This window comes from Lepisosteus platostomus, unplaced genomic scaffold (assembly GCF_059453375.1).
Source record: "Lepisosteus platostomus isolate fLepPlt1 unplaced genomic scaffold, fLepPlt1.hap1 Scaffold_96_H1, whole genome shotgun sequence".
Classification (NCBI taxonomy): domain Eukaryota; kingdom Metazoa; phylum Chordata; class Actinopteri; order Semionotiformes; family Lepisosteidae; genus Lepisosteus; species Lepisosteus platostomus.
This window is the reverse complement of record NW_028291708.1, coordinates 137563-151542: the sequence shown is the minus strand read 5'-3', so window position 1 is coordinate 151542 and position 13980 is coordinate 137563. Positions and strand designations below refer to the sequence as shown.

The 13980-nt window shown below is 39.2% G+C and overlaps 3 non-coding genes across 3 annotated transcripts; all 3 read left to right on the top strand.

Annotated features, from left to right (window-relative positions):
• The first annotated feature begins 683 nt into the window (after window positions 1-683).
• trnaw-cca (transfer RNA tryptophan (anticodon CCA)) lies at window positions 684-755 on the top strand. The gene has a single exon. It is a non-coding gene; the product is annotated as a tRNA-Trp (tRNA).
• Window positions 756-2364: 1609 nt separating this feature from the next.
• trnan-guu (transfer RNA asparagine (anticodon GUU)) lies at window positions 2365-2438 on the top strand. Its single transcript has one exon. It is a non-coding gene; the product is annotated as a tRNA-Asn (tRNA).
• Window positions 2439-3878: 1440 nt separating this feature from the next.
• Window positions 3879-3950, top strand: trnaw-cca (transfer RNA tryptophan (anticodon CCA)). The gene has a single exon. It is a non-coding gene; the product is annotated as a tRNA-Trp (tRNA).
• Window positions 3951-13980: the final 10030 nt, after the last annotated feature.

The following is a 13980-nucleotide window of genomic DNA, read 5'->3' as shown; positions in this document are numbered from 1 at the left end:
CTGATAGAGACATACCCCAAGCGACTTGCAGCTGTAATCGCAGCAAAAGGTGGCTCTACAAAGTATTAACGCAAGGGGGCCGAATAATTTTGCACGCCCCACTTTTCATTTTTTTATTAGTTAAAAAAGTTTCAAAAATCCAATAGATTTCGTTCCACTTCACAATTGTGTCCCACTTGTTGGTGATTCTTCACATAAAATAAAAAATTTATATCTTTATGTTTGAAGCCTGAAATGTGGCAAAAGGTTAAAAAGTTCAAGAGGGCCGAATACTTTCGCAAGGCACTGTAAGTAACAGTTTACATGTATTTTTTCCCGTGTTTATAAATCATAAGTATGGTAACCACGGGGACAGGCGCCACGTCACTGTGCGCGTCTAGGTGTATCTCGTTCATCACAAAGAGCGATGTAACGTCATGGGTAGCAACAAATACTAATACTAGTGTATTCATATCAATATTAATGAGAGTACAACTGGTTGTTTTAATGCTAGTGTTCATGTGAGTATTAATGATGATAGCGCTACTGATAGTTTTAGTTTTAATGTTAATATTCATGTAAATATTATTTATAATTATAGTGTTACTGTTAGAGAATTAACAGTAGTATTATTAGTTTTAATACTAGTTAGTCTAGCATTACTGTTATTCTCTTTGGGGGAATTAAAAGGACTTGTCACGAGTGACCGCGTGGCGCAACGGTAGCGCGTCTGACTCCAGATCAGAAGGTTGTGTGTTCAAATCACATCGAGGTCAGCTGGTGTGTTTGCAGGTGCTGCTGGTGCTGAACCTGGAAATTATACCATGCAGTCAGGTTTTCTCTGTACACCACATAGGTAATCTGAATGAAATAACAGTGCAGTACAGAACACCCAGATAGGAGCTTATGCAGCAGGTCATCTTGAACACGACAAGAGAAAAGGTACACTGCACATCTGTGAAACATCACGTCTGGCTTTAGAGACAGTAACATCAGAGAATGGAAGTTTCAGACTGCTTTTTTGTTACAGGTTCAAGCAAACCTGAAAGTTAGGGAGTGTTTGGTCACTTTTGTATGACAAAGTGTCTGAAGCCTGTAATTATAATTTGCCCTTTTTTAATTGTGGTTGAAATCCACTCCCATGTACCAAGACCTTACAGTATATTCATGTTTACTTAAATGACTAACTTTTGGACTATTGGACATTAGTTGGTGTTTTTTTTTTGTAACGATTTGCTATTTCATGCAGGAAAGAAAGGAACCCAGACCCAACGTTTGCTTTCAGGTGCGGTTCATTTACATAACGTACATCTATTTCTGAGGAGCCTGATTTGAATCACAAAACCCCGGTAGAAGTCGAATCGACAATCTTATAAACCGAAATCAGACGCGTTATCCATTAAACCACTAGCCCATCACGTAAATTAATTGCACCATGGTGAGTTCAGTTCCGCTACTAGTAATACCCCACCCCCATCTTAAATTTCTAAGTGAGAAACGTGTTTTCTACATTTTTTTTTTAGTTTTAAAAAATCATCACTTTTAAGCAGACAAAGCCTTTATGTGTCGCTCTGAATTTCTAATTGATTTAGAATTCCAAGACAAAAGCGTTTCGTTCCACAACGGCGTGAAATGATCACGTCTTTCACTCTACTTCTCTCTAGTGGTAAAGCAGATCTTGCTAGGTGAGCATTTGCTCCAGTAACTTAGGTCATTTTTCATGTTAACTCACTTCTTCTAAACACAACATTTCCCGGTGCATGTTTTCTCCATGAAAAAAGATATTTTTCCTTACATGATTTCTCGTTTTGTTTCATCAAAGTGTACAGAAAGAAGAAAGAAAGGAAAAGTGTCGTTAATGAACTCTGTCCTCCTTGGAAGATGTCAAGCGCATTGGACATGAAAAGTGCCCAATAAAAGCCATTTCTCTTCATTTCTCTTACGGTCAGGACTCCTGTTCCGTGTAAAGGAGGCAGCTTGCTCAGCCAGCAGACTCAGGGCTTACTGAATGCAGATGGCTCAGAGCGGTGTGTCCAAGCGGCTATAAAAGAGGAGAATTCTGCCGGCACCGTAGCTGAGTTGGTTTAAGTACCTGTCTCGTTGACTGGAGATCCTAGCTCCACATCCCAGCTGTGCCTTTCTTCCTGTCTTTTTGTGCAGAAACTACCATCTTGGACAACCACATAGGGCTTGATTTAGTTTAAAGCATGAATTTATTTCCTTTCTGCAACAACTTGTTTTTCAAGAAATTCATACAGCTTGTGAAAAATGAAATGTAATTCTTTGCTATCAGAGCAGTAGGAATATTGCCAACTGGCAAGAAAATGCAAGCAATGTTTATTTTTTGACCGGAAAGGTGCGAATGGAGAAAAGCTTCTCTCATCAGTCTCTGTGGCGCAATTGGCGAGCGCGTTCGGCTGTTAACTGAAAGGTTGGTGGTTTAAACCCACCCAGGGACGATCTTCTTATTATTGTCAATGTAAACACTGTCTCCGCTAAAGCTGAAACCTTAACCCTCTTTATATTTGCAGAAAATGCGAGTCTTTTGCCCGTGTCCAACAACAACACTTGAGACCGGGGAAGTCCAATAGTGATCAACACCGCAACTCCCCAGAAATCCATATTCACTCTTGGAAAAGTATCTTTGAATGGCTTGCAGGAGATATCATTTATACTCCTGTTGCGTCCTCTGCTAAAAGAGTTTAGAAATACAACGCAGATTTGTTTGAGAATTTGACAAGCACTGTTACAGTACCTTAGCACTGTGAAGTTGGATGTTGATATTTTGATATATTTACCTTAATTGTAACATAAATGTAAACATAAATGCTGTACAATCTATGCTGTACAATCAAACACAAATATATTTTGAGTCTCATGCTGATCGTCCTGTGGATCCAAAAGAAAATTTTAAAGCTGATACATTTTCGATTGGAATTTGCATCTAGCTACAACGTCCCTGGAAAAGAGATTTTATGAGTTGTGTGCAATCGGTATCTTTTACTTTATGTATGGTAGTGGAAATAGTTTTAAAAATGTTTTCTAAAGAAGATTGTATTGCCAGGACCTGCCTTTAGCGCTCAGTAGCGATGACGCTGTTGATATAGATGGAGAAGAAATGTAAGATGAATTGATGATCTAAGCTAAAATAGCCCTAACACGCCTCCTGTAACAGTGTTTGTATTCATAGCAAGAAATATTATTTTTCAAACCCGAACGTTGCTTTTGCATTAAGTGTTATGAAACCATTAGCGGTTTCAGTAGCTTCTGAAGACCGCACTTTTCCAAACTGAAGCCTATAAGAACATTATTCAAGATACACCATGGCCCAGAATCGTGCATTGGGACAAAGATTAACATCCATTTAAAGTACTCCCAAATAAAAGATTTGACCGAAAAATTAAAAGAGTAGGCAAGTATTAAAACAAAACCATAACTTCTTGACTTCCAATCTCTTTCCTGGTTCAGGCCATGTAAAATGACATATTCAGTGGACTCATGCCGAGGTTGTGAGTTTAAGCCTCACCTGGAGCAGCCTGGTTTTCTGTCTTGACAGGTAAACAGTTTTTTGTGTTATTTGCTAAATGGAGAGAGGATTCTGTGTTAATTGTGCTCCTCCTGGGAGAGGTCAAGATGAGAAGTTCACCAGGCTGGTGGTAAATATCCTGTCCAGGAATATCGGGGCTGTAGGGGGTCAGATCTATAGATGTAGTAAACACATTAGTGGAGACAGTGTGTCTGCTCTCCGTGAGAGAGCCGGGCGGGAGGAATAATCTGTGGTCTGGGATGAAGAGACCCTCGTTGGAAGAGCGGCGCTCCTCACAGGAGAGAATGAAAACAATCTTTTTCAGGGACGCTGATATTTCTCTTTGGGTGAATTAAAAGCACGTGTCGCAAGTGACCTCGTGGCGCAACGGTAGCGCGTCTGACTCCAGATCAGAAGGTCGCGTGTTCAAATCATGTCGAGGTCAGCTGATGTGTTTGCAGGTGCTGCTGGTGCCAAACCTGGAATTCACACCATGCAGTTGGGTTTTAGCTGTACACCACCTAGGTAATCTGAACAGTACAGAACACCCAGTCAGGAGCTTATGCAGCATTTCATCTTGAACACGACAAGAGAAAAGGCACACTGCACATCCGCGAAACATCACGTCCGACTTTAGAGACAGTGACATCAGAGAATGGAAGTTTCAAACCGCTTTTCTGTTACAGGTTCAAGCAAACCTGAAAGTTAGGGAGTGTTTGGTCACTTTTGTATGAAAAAGTGTCTGAAGCCTGTAATTATAATTTGCCCTTCTTTTAATTGTGGTTGAAATCCACTCCCATGTACCAAGACCTTACAGTATATTCATGTTTACTTAAATGACTAACTATTGGACTATTGGACATTAGTTGGTGTTTTTGTTTTTGTAACGATTTGCTATTTCATGCAGGAAAGAAAGGAACCCAGACCCAACGTTTGCTTTCAGGTGGGGTTCATTTACATAACAGACATCTATTTCTGAGGAGCCTGATTTGAATCACACAACCCCGGTAGAAGTCGAATCGACAATCTTATAAACCGAAATCAGACGCGTTATCCATTAAACCACTAGCCCGTCACGTAAATTAATTGCACCATGGTGAGTTCAGTGCCGTTACTAGTAATACCCCACCCCCATCTTAAATTTCTAAGTGAGAAACGTGTTTTCTACATTTTTTTTAGTTTTAAAAAATCATCACTTTTAAGCAGACAAAGCCTATGTGTCGCTCTGAATTTCTAATTGATTTAGAATTCCAAGACAAAAGCGTTTCATTCCACAGCGGCGTGAAATGATCACGTCTTTCACTCTACTTCTCTCTAGTAGTAAAGCAGATCTTGCTTGGTGAGCATTTGCTCTGGTAAATTAGGTCACTTTTCATGTTAACTCACTTCTTCTAAACACAACATTTCCCGGTGCATGTTTTCTCCATGAAAAAAGACATTTTCCCTTACATGATTTCTCGTTTTGTTTCATCAAAGTGTACAGAAAGAAGAAAGAAAGGAAAAGTGTCGTTAATGAACTCTGTCCCCCTTGGGAGATGTCAAGTGCATTGGACATGAAAAGTGCCCGATAAAAGCCATTTCTCTTCATTTCTCTTACGGTCAGGGCTCCTGTTCCGTGTAAAGGAGGCAGCTTGCTCAGCCGGCGGACTCAGTGCTTACTAAACGCAGGTGTCTCAGAGCGGTGTGTCCAAGTGGCAGTAAAAGAAGAGAGTTCTGCCGGTGTCGTGGCTTAGATGGTTAAAGCGCCTCTTTAATAAACACGAGATCCTGGGTTTAAATCCCAGCGGTGCCTTTCTTCCTGTCTTCTTGCATCGTTTACTGTTATAGACAACATGCTTCTGCATTAAGTTTAATGGAGGTGTTTATTTCGTTTTTGGCACAACTTGTTTTTCAAGAACTCCACACATTGCGAAAGCTAAAATGCTTATCTTTGTTATCAGTGCAAAAGAATTACTGCCAGCTGGGAAGAAAATGACAACGATTTTTTTTTACTTTAGCCAAAAATCTGTGAATGTAGAAAAATACGACATGTGTCAGTTTCTATGGCACACTCAGTCAGAGTGTGCTTCAGTTAAACACAACGTTCGTAGATCAAACGCACCCAGAGACACACTTCGAATTAATCCGATCTAAACATTACCTTCTCTAAATGTGATTGAGTTTCTTTGCACGTCCTTAGCCATCTTGATGTTTGCAGAGATTTTCAACTTTTGACAAGAGTCAAACTACAAGTAAGTAGTTGAGTACCTAAGTCAATATCAACGGGAATGTGAATATAAATGTAAACATCAATATTTCTGCTGTCTCCTGAGAAACACAAGTATAGAGTCAAAACACAACAAATAATGCTAAAAAAATATTCAGTTAACACCCAGATGTGACAAAACACATTTAAGACGTATATCCCCTTTAAATATGTATTTCCTTAATATCAGTTCTCTTCCCTCCCCAGGATACCTGCAAATTCACTATCGCAAAATAAAGGCTGTGTGTAAGTCTTACATGTGTTCTGTCACATCTGGGTATTAAATTAATAGATGTGTTGTGTTATTTAATATGATTTGACTCCATGCTTGTGTTTCTCAGGAGACAGCAGAAATATTGGGGATTTGCGGCTACAGAAAATAATGTGAACTTTACAGGCAAAAGTTAGGTTACCTTAAAGAAACAAAAAACGTATTGTCAACGTGATTTTTTAAGACATTTGTTCGGAATAGTGTATCTTCTCGTGTCTGTGGCTGTTGTCCTACAATAACGGTGGTGAAATAGCAGGAATGTGCGGAAAGAATCGGAGATTGAACAGAAGACTCATCCAGTCGATAGTAAGGTTGTGTAGGACCGCACACCCTACGATGTCAGTGTTGAGTAGTGTGGTTTAAAAGCTTTTTCACGAACCAGGAAGGAGTACAAACCTACAGTCTTCTGATCCGTAATCAGACACATTATCCATTGTGCCATTGGCGTTTGTATTGCATTCCCATCCAGCACCACATTGAGTTCAGAGCCGCTACTATTCATGTTTTGTAGGTGTGTCTAGTTACTACGTCTTTCATTATGTCTGGTTTAAAATAATGTATCGAGGGATATTGACGGTAATATCATACGGATTTTGGTTTTCTTTTGATGGAAAATTGTATTAAAATACAACCCTCTTTCACATTTGTATAATACTTTCCCTTGCATCCTCAGATAAAAATTCTAAATACCAAAAAGTTACAATATATGGAATAGCATTTATTTTAAAATGTATTTTAAAATTTGCATTTATTTAGAGCTTAGTAAAGATAACATTGCTAATATTGATGGAGTAGAAATGTAAGATGAATTGATAGCTTTTTCTGAGCTTAAAAAGTCCTACAACGCCTCCTGTAACAGATAAGGACTCATAGCAAGACAGGACATGCTATTGCATTGCGCATTTTGCAGATACGACCAGTTTCTGGTTCTGGTGAGTGCATTTTTTCCAAACTGAAATTAACAAGAACATTTTCAAGATGCGCCATGTCCCTAAATCGTTCATCAGGACTACTATTAATATCAGGTGAAAGCAGTACAAAGCATAAATTTAACCTAAATATTAAGAGACTATATCTGTCAGCTACTGCTGTTATCACGACCACCAGGCAGTCAAGACCAAAGCGTAAGCGAGCTAATCAGCCCCAGCAGCGGGTGATTATTAACAAACACCGCCGTATGAGTTAAACCACCTGCGCACACTCACTGTGCGGTGCGCACTGCTATTTAAACCATCTTCACCTGCTTCCCTCTGCTCGGTATTGAGTCTACTCCTTGAGAGCTCTACCTGGCGTTTTTCCCCGTACCTCGTTTATTCTGGATTTTGGATTCCCCTTCTGCCTTTTCGACTTTGCACCTCGCCTCTCGCCTCGGACTGCCTGCTACCGGAGAACTTCCTGGATTACGACTTGCCTTTCGCCTTTTGACTACGACCTTGCCTCTCGTTTTGGTTTGTTCGCCTGCCTCATCTATCACCCGTGCCTGCGTCTGCACAGGATCCGTGTATCTTCCCACCAGGGATTCCTAACAGCTGTAAGCCATGTTCAGCCAATGCTAGAAATATTACTGCTCTACTACAGTAGCTAAAGAAAGCAAGTACAACTTAGAAACAGATCACAAGTCGAAGACATAAACCGACAAGGATGGGATTCGAACCCACGCGTACAAAGCACAACGGATTAGCAGTCCATCACCTTAACCACTCGGCAACCACATCATGAAAGCTGCCCCCCCCGGGCATGATTTTGCTCGGCGACCAGGCTCAGCACATCGACCTCAGATGTCTCAGAGCGGTGTGTCCAAGCGGCTGTATAAGAATAGGTAATAGGTTTATTCCATGCTGAAAAAAAGAAGAAAGAGAACACAACGTTTCGGCCGTGGAGCCTTCTTCAGGTGTGAGAGAGACAGGGCAGTATTCAAAGGTAAAGTAGCGGGAGAACAAAGGTTTGAGGGTGGGTACCCACCTGTATAAGAATAGTGTTCTGCCGGTGCTGTGGTAAAGCTGGTTAAAACACCTATTTCATAAAGAGGAGATCCTGGATCCGAATTCCAGCGGTACCTTTTTTTCCTGTCTTGTTTTACAGAACATGTAATTTGGGACACTCAAAGAGGTCTTGATTTGGTTTAATGCGTTTATTCATTTCCTTTGAAGAACAACTTTTTTTTTTTTAAATCATATAGCTTGCGAAAGATGAAATGCGAGTGAATTTTTTTGTTCACCAAAAGTATGTAAATGAAAAAAATCAAGGTGTAAGCATTTCTGTGGTGCAATCGGTTAGCGTGTTTAGCTATTAACCCCAAGGTGGGTTTTTTGATCCCACCCAGGGACGCACTTCTTCCTATAGTAAACATCATCACCGCAAAAATTTAATTGTTCCGCAAAACCTGAACTATTTTGATATTTGTAGTAGTAAACAATTGAGTACCAGAGTCAACATTACCGGGAATTTCCAATAATTTCCGATATTGGCAACTTGCGAGAAAGTTAGTATTCACCCATGGAATTATATGTTCCAGTGGGTGGCGGGAGAATTCACTTATGCTCCCGTTGCATCTTCAGCTAAAGTAATTTAAAATACAACGCAAAATTGTTTGAGAACTTGACAAGCAAAAACGACAGATCGCCGAAGTTGTATTTTAATATTTTCGTATATTTACTTTAATTTGAATATAAATGTTAACATAAATGCTGTTCAATATAATGTAATTTTGTTGTACTTTTGAAATATTTTAGCTGAGGATGCGAGGGGGGCTATTACACCTTGCCAAACATCTAAATAATTGTAAAAGAGGCTGGCATTTTAATAAAACGGGCGATCAAAAGAAAGCTACAAATAGTACGGTATTATGCTCAATATCCCTCAATATTGAAGGTCAAATGAAGAACTTGAAGAAACTCTCAAAGAATCAACGGCAATAGCAGAGGATGTTGATTTTGAACCAATGTTTTCACCTCAATTATCCAGCAGTCATTGCTTGACAGACTTCCTCAAGATATTCGGTGTTCTATACAGAAAATCGAAAATTAAAGGGCTAATGTGCCAAGAGGGGTGGTCCGAGGCAAAGACTGCGTTAGAGGAAGACTAAGCTCCGCACGATAACACGTGTCTAATACTCGGCCCCTGAAAAGCATCATATTCGTTGAACTGCCTACCAGCTGTGACTCTTGCACGAATTTCGCAGTACGTGGGTACGAGCTTATAATTCAGGAATAACAATGGTCAGACGTTTATGGTGGGTTTGTGTTTTGTATTATTTAATGAATGGAAAAAAACATTTTCAAAACTACAGCTCGAATGGAATAATAAAAAAAGTTTATTTGCCTGTTTGTTGTAACAGCTGTGCCAAAAATATTCATCTACAGATGCAGCCATTCAAAGTGCGCGGTACAGACACGTACTGGAGGTAATTGGCTACGGCATCGCGCATCGTGACACAAGATGACGCGGGGTACCGCGGTATGTGATTGGTTGACTGACAGGGGCACTCGTGGTCCGTTGGTCTGTCGTAGAAAGATTTACAGTAAACGTCTTTACTGTGTCCATTGTAGTATTTAATATTTATATGGAATTTTACCTCTGAAGGGAAATCTTAGTGCCTGAGCATAAAAAGAATAGGAGCATATTGCAACGCGTGTGAAGTCCATAAACGATATTAATTTTGGAACTTAAACATACAGTATATGGCTGGTCTCGGTACTTTAAAGAAGACATACACACCAGTATTCCATTTCTCCCTAAACATTTTAAGCATCGAAGACTTTAACTAACGTGATACCGGAGACAACAAGCATACTTTTAGAATTTGATTAAAAGGGAATATAATATGGAATCGCGTATCTCAAGAAATTAATAACGATATAATTATATTCATGTTGCAAAAAAACTGCAGCGGACATAAAAACTCCCTTGCTTTTAACAGAGCGTTCCATAATTTCTAATTACGAAAATGATTTAAACTGCGACACTTATCATTCACCAAGAGCTCGAAATATCACAAGGATCCTCTAGAGCACAGCAAAGACTGTATCAAAAGAATCACGTATCTCAAGAAATTAATAAGATATAATTATATTTGTGTACTGCGACAGGGCTGTTTCACCTCTGTCTTCATGTGACTCGATTCAAAAGCCATTTAGCAAAGAGGGGATGAGAAGAGTGACAAACTAGTATACAGTACAGTACTTCAGATCTTTTTTTCTGAACCGGGGAAAATCTGATCATGTTTCTCTATAACAATAATAAAAAAACATTGCCACACCCGGACTGTTAAACCAACGCATTAGCACGTCAAAGCCCATTGAGGAGCCGGGCGCAATAACTGTTTTGTCGTCCCCTGATTTACTGATCGGCATTAATTACAGAAATCGAGTTCCTCCTCTTTGCAGAGGAACTGGTCCTGCTGTCGCCCACAGAACAGAGGCTGGAGCAGCACTGTCAGACCTGGGCGCTGACAGTCAATCTGGACAAGACCAGAGTTATGGTTTTCCAGAAAAAAAGCCAGACCCCCATTAGTCTTCCTGAGATCGTCGGATTATGAACAAATAAAAGCATCTTATTAAAAACGTGTTTGCTTTTGTCTGGGTATTTACTTTGTAATCTGTGGTTTACATCTACTGTATTATTTTGAGATGCCACTTTTAAAGGTGATATGTAAAATAAAGTTTTTTATTATTGTTATAGAGAAACATGATCAGATTTTCCCTGGTTCAGAAAAAAGACGATTAAAATCTGTAATCTTTCCAAGAAGTTTCTGCTTTGTGCTAAGACATTAACAAGTACAACCCCCATCTCTGCGGGAGGGCTGGCTGTGATGAATTAAACCGGTTTCACAGGTATTTTCAAAGTAGGAAGTACAGTAGGACAGCACAAAAAAAACAGACATTGTGTGGTACAGCACGGAGCTCAGTCAATTCAAACAAGTTCAGTTTCAAAAGAACTGCAACGGACATAAAAACTCCCTTGCTTTTAACAGAGTGTTTCATAATTGCCAACTACAAAATTTATTTAAACTGCGACACTTATCATTCAACTAGAGCTCGACTATCACAAGGATCCTCTAGAGCACAGCAAAGACTGTATTAAAAGAATCGCGTATCTCAAGAAATTAATAAGATATAATTATATTTGTGTAATTCGCATAATTATATAATGCCAGCAAACTCTTGTTTTTATGTCCACTATAACTACGCTGGGCAAACGTTCCGAGGTCAAATTCTTCCAGCAAGGGGGTACCTTTAAAGCGGAGACGACGGCACCAAAATTTTTTGGCGCGCCTTCTCTTTAAAGCCCTGGCCAAATATGAAGACAGTACGTACAGTTATAATTCAAACGGAATTAAAAACTATACATCCCAGTTACCATGGTGGTGCTTGTGATCATTGCGTTTGACCAACGAAACAGGGCGAAAAATCAGTCACATGACTTTGGGGCAGAGTTTCGAAATCTTAACCTATCAGCAACAAAGCGAAATTTACACGATAGGCTACCTCAAACTGTCAGTTACACGACTGTGTATGTCGACATTATGAAAAAAATGTTTCAGGCATTGATGTGAAGGACAAGAGAGCTTTCACTGGCCGATTATCATTATTATCATTATAATCATTATTATTAATAATGATATTAATTTAAGGGTCTAAATATCTAAACATATGTATCTGTATAGCAGGTAGTATCACTGTATTCCACTTTCTTTGGAAAAACAGATTCACAACGCAAAGCTGTATTGCTGTGTAAAAAAACCCGGTTTGTAATGAGCTGCTGAGCTAAGAATAGGAATGTTCCTGCTGGCAGAGGGGGTGGAAAGTGCCTGCGGTCATTTAATTAGTATTGCAATTCGCACTGATTCCCTTGCAAAGATATGGACTTAAGAATATTCGTGCCTGGTCAAAAAATGGCATTAAGCACTTAAAATTAATATGGTTAATAATAGTAAACTGTAACATGCTGTAACAACATCGGCTAAACTGCGAAGAAAATGCTTTCAGAGAAAATGTTTCAGGTGTGAAGAACATAGATCTCCAATGCAATTTCAACCAAACCTGTTCCCACACACCCTGCCCCCACTACCATTAGAATATACACAAAGCACTCAAATCTTTCGAGCTAATGATCAGGTGACCCGAGAGAGAGCGAGAGAAACACCAAGGGGTGCAGAACCAGGGAACTATTTACATGGAAAACGGGCGATCTCCCCAGACTGTCTGCCCGTTTCACTGTTACCTGGATACCTCTTTATTTAACTCACTAACACTGATTTTTAGTTTAGAAGGATTCAAGTAGGGTTTTAGATGAAAGGCAGCGACCTTAATCTCTGACCAAGGTAAACGTTTCATTTTTTCAAAGAAATGTTTGTTAAAAAATAAAGTCATAGTTCCAAGGGATTCAATCACAGACCATGTGACATGGGAGTCAGGAAACTAACACACAGCACCACCGGATTTAATAACGCTATAAAAACACTATAAAATAATGTGACTAGGCACAAAACAAGTTTACAGCACAGTACAATAATAAATGCTGACCATGACTTCAGAAGCATAAATTGCCTTACACTCAATTTAAACACAAGCTGTCTTTAGCCCTCTAAGCTGGTTCATACAGAAATGTAGAGATCCAGGCTCAGAACACACAGCTTCATTAGCGAATACATATGCAGGACAACTAGAGAAGACGCTTTACAGAGGATGGATTTTTAGAAACATCCCATCAGTGACATCACTGAAGTCAACTCCTAGGTACTGTAACTGTCGTGTGGATAGTTTCACAAGAATCAGACAAAGGTTTAAGCATCGCTTGTTCTAGATAAAACTGCAAAAAAAAAACCAACAACCCATAATGTACTTCTTTGCGGCTCTGTTTGCCCAAATCATATATTCACAACGTGAAATCTAAAATCCGCAAAATCCGCAATATGGAAACAGAACCTGTGTAATTGTTGATAGATGATGTACTCGTAACATTTTTACAAGACGAACTACAACATTTAAAAAATGACTTGTATGTACTTGATATCTCTAATCAATGCACGGTGACATTGTTAAAAGCAGAGTCCCAGCACAAAATGAAACTAAAATGCATACCGTTTTGCGCTTCTTATTAGTTGCTCAAAAGTAATTTGACCGTATGAAATACATAATATAAACCTAGAAACATATATGTGAGCAGTATTTACGCACTGTAGTATCGGTGTTAAGACATACCTCTCAAATACTGTAAATCAAGTTAAAAATATCTCAAGACCGATTCTGGTCATAATGAAACCATGTTTCGTGAATGTTTTCTTTAAAGTACCGAGACCAGCCATGTACTGTATGTTTATGTTCCAAAATTAATATCGTTTATGGCCTTCACACGCGTTGCAGTATGCTCCTATTCTTTTTATGCTCAGCTACTAAGATTTCCCTTCAGTGGTAAAATTAGATATGAATATTCAATACTTAAACGGCCACAGTTAAGACATTAAATATACATATACATACTGTATACAGTACAGTTTTCATACTGTAATATGTTTACGTTCCTAAATCAATCTCTTTTATGAGCATGTGAAAGGCATGGTGAATCGGAGATTCTCAAAAATTACTGTACTTTGCATGATTGGAAACAAATGCGTGATTGCGAAATGCTGTGGTGTTACTTTTAACAAGACGGTCAATGAAAAAAAGAACGTTGACCAGGGCAATACTTTGAGTTTACACTTACAGCTTGTCCAAGGTCATTCATTATTAATACTATTAGTAATATCTTCTTTAAAGACTTTAATGGCCACAGCTCAAACATGAGAGGTTGAGCTTTATTAGCTCCACCTTGCCGAAATTCCGGATACTATTATTTTGCTTGTCATATTATAGGAGAATTTACGGTAACTCGTGGTATTTACCAGTAGCTTGCGGTAGACTGCGTACAGCGTACCGCAAAATAATGCAGTATCCCCCGCGCATTTTGAATGGCTGCATC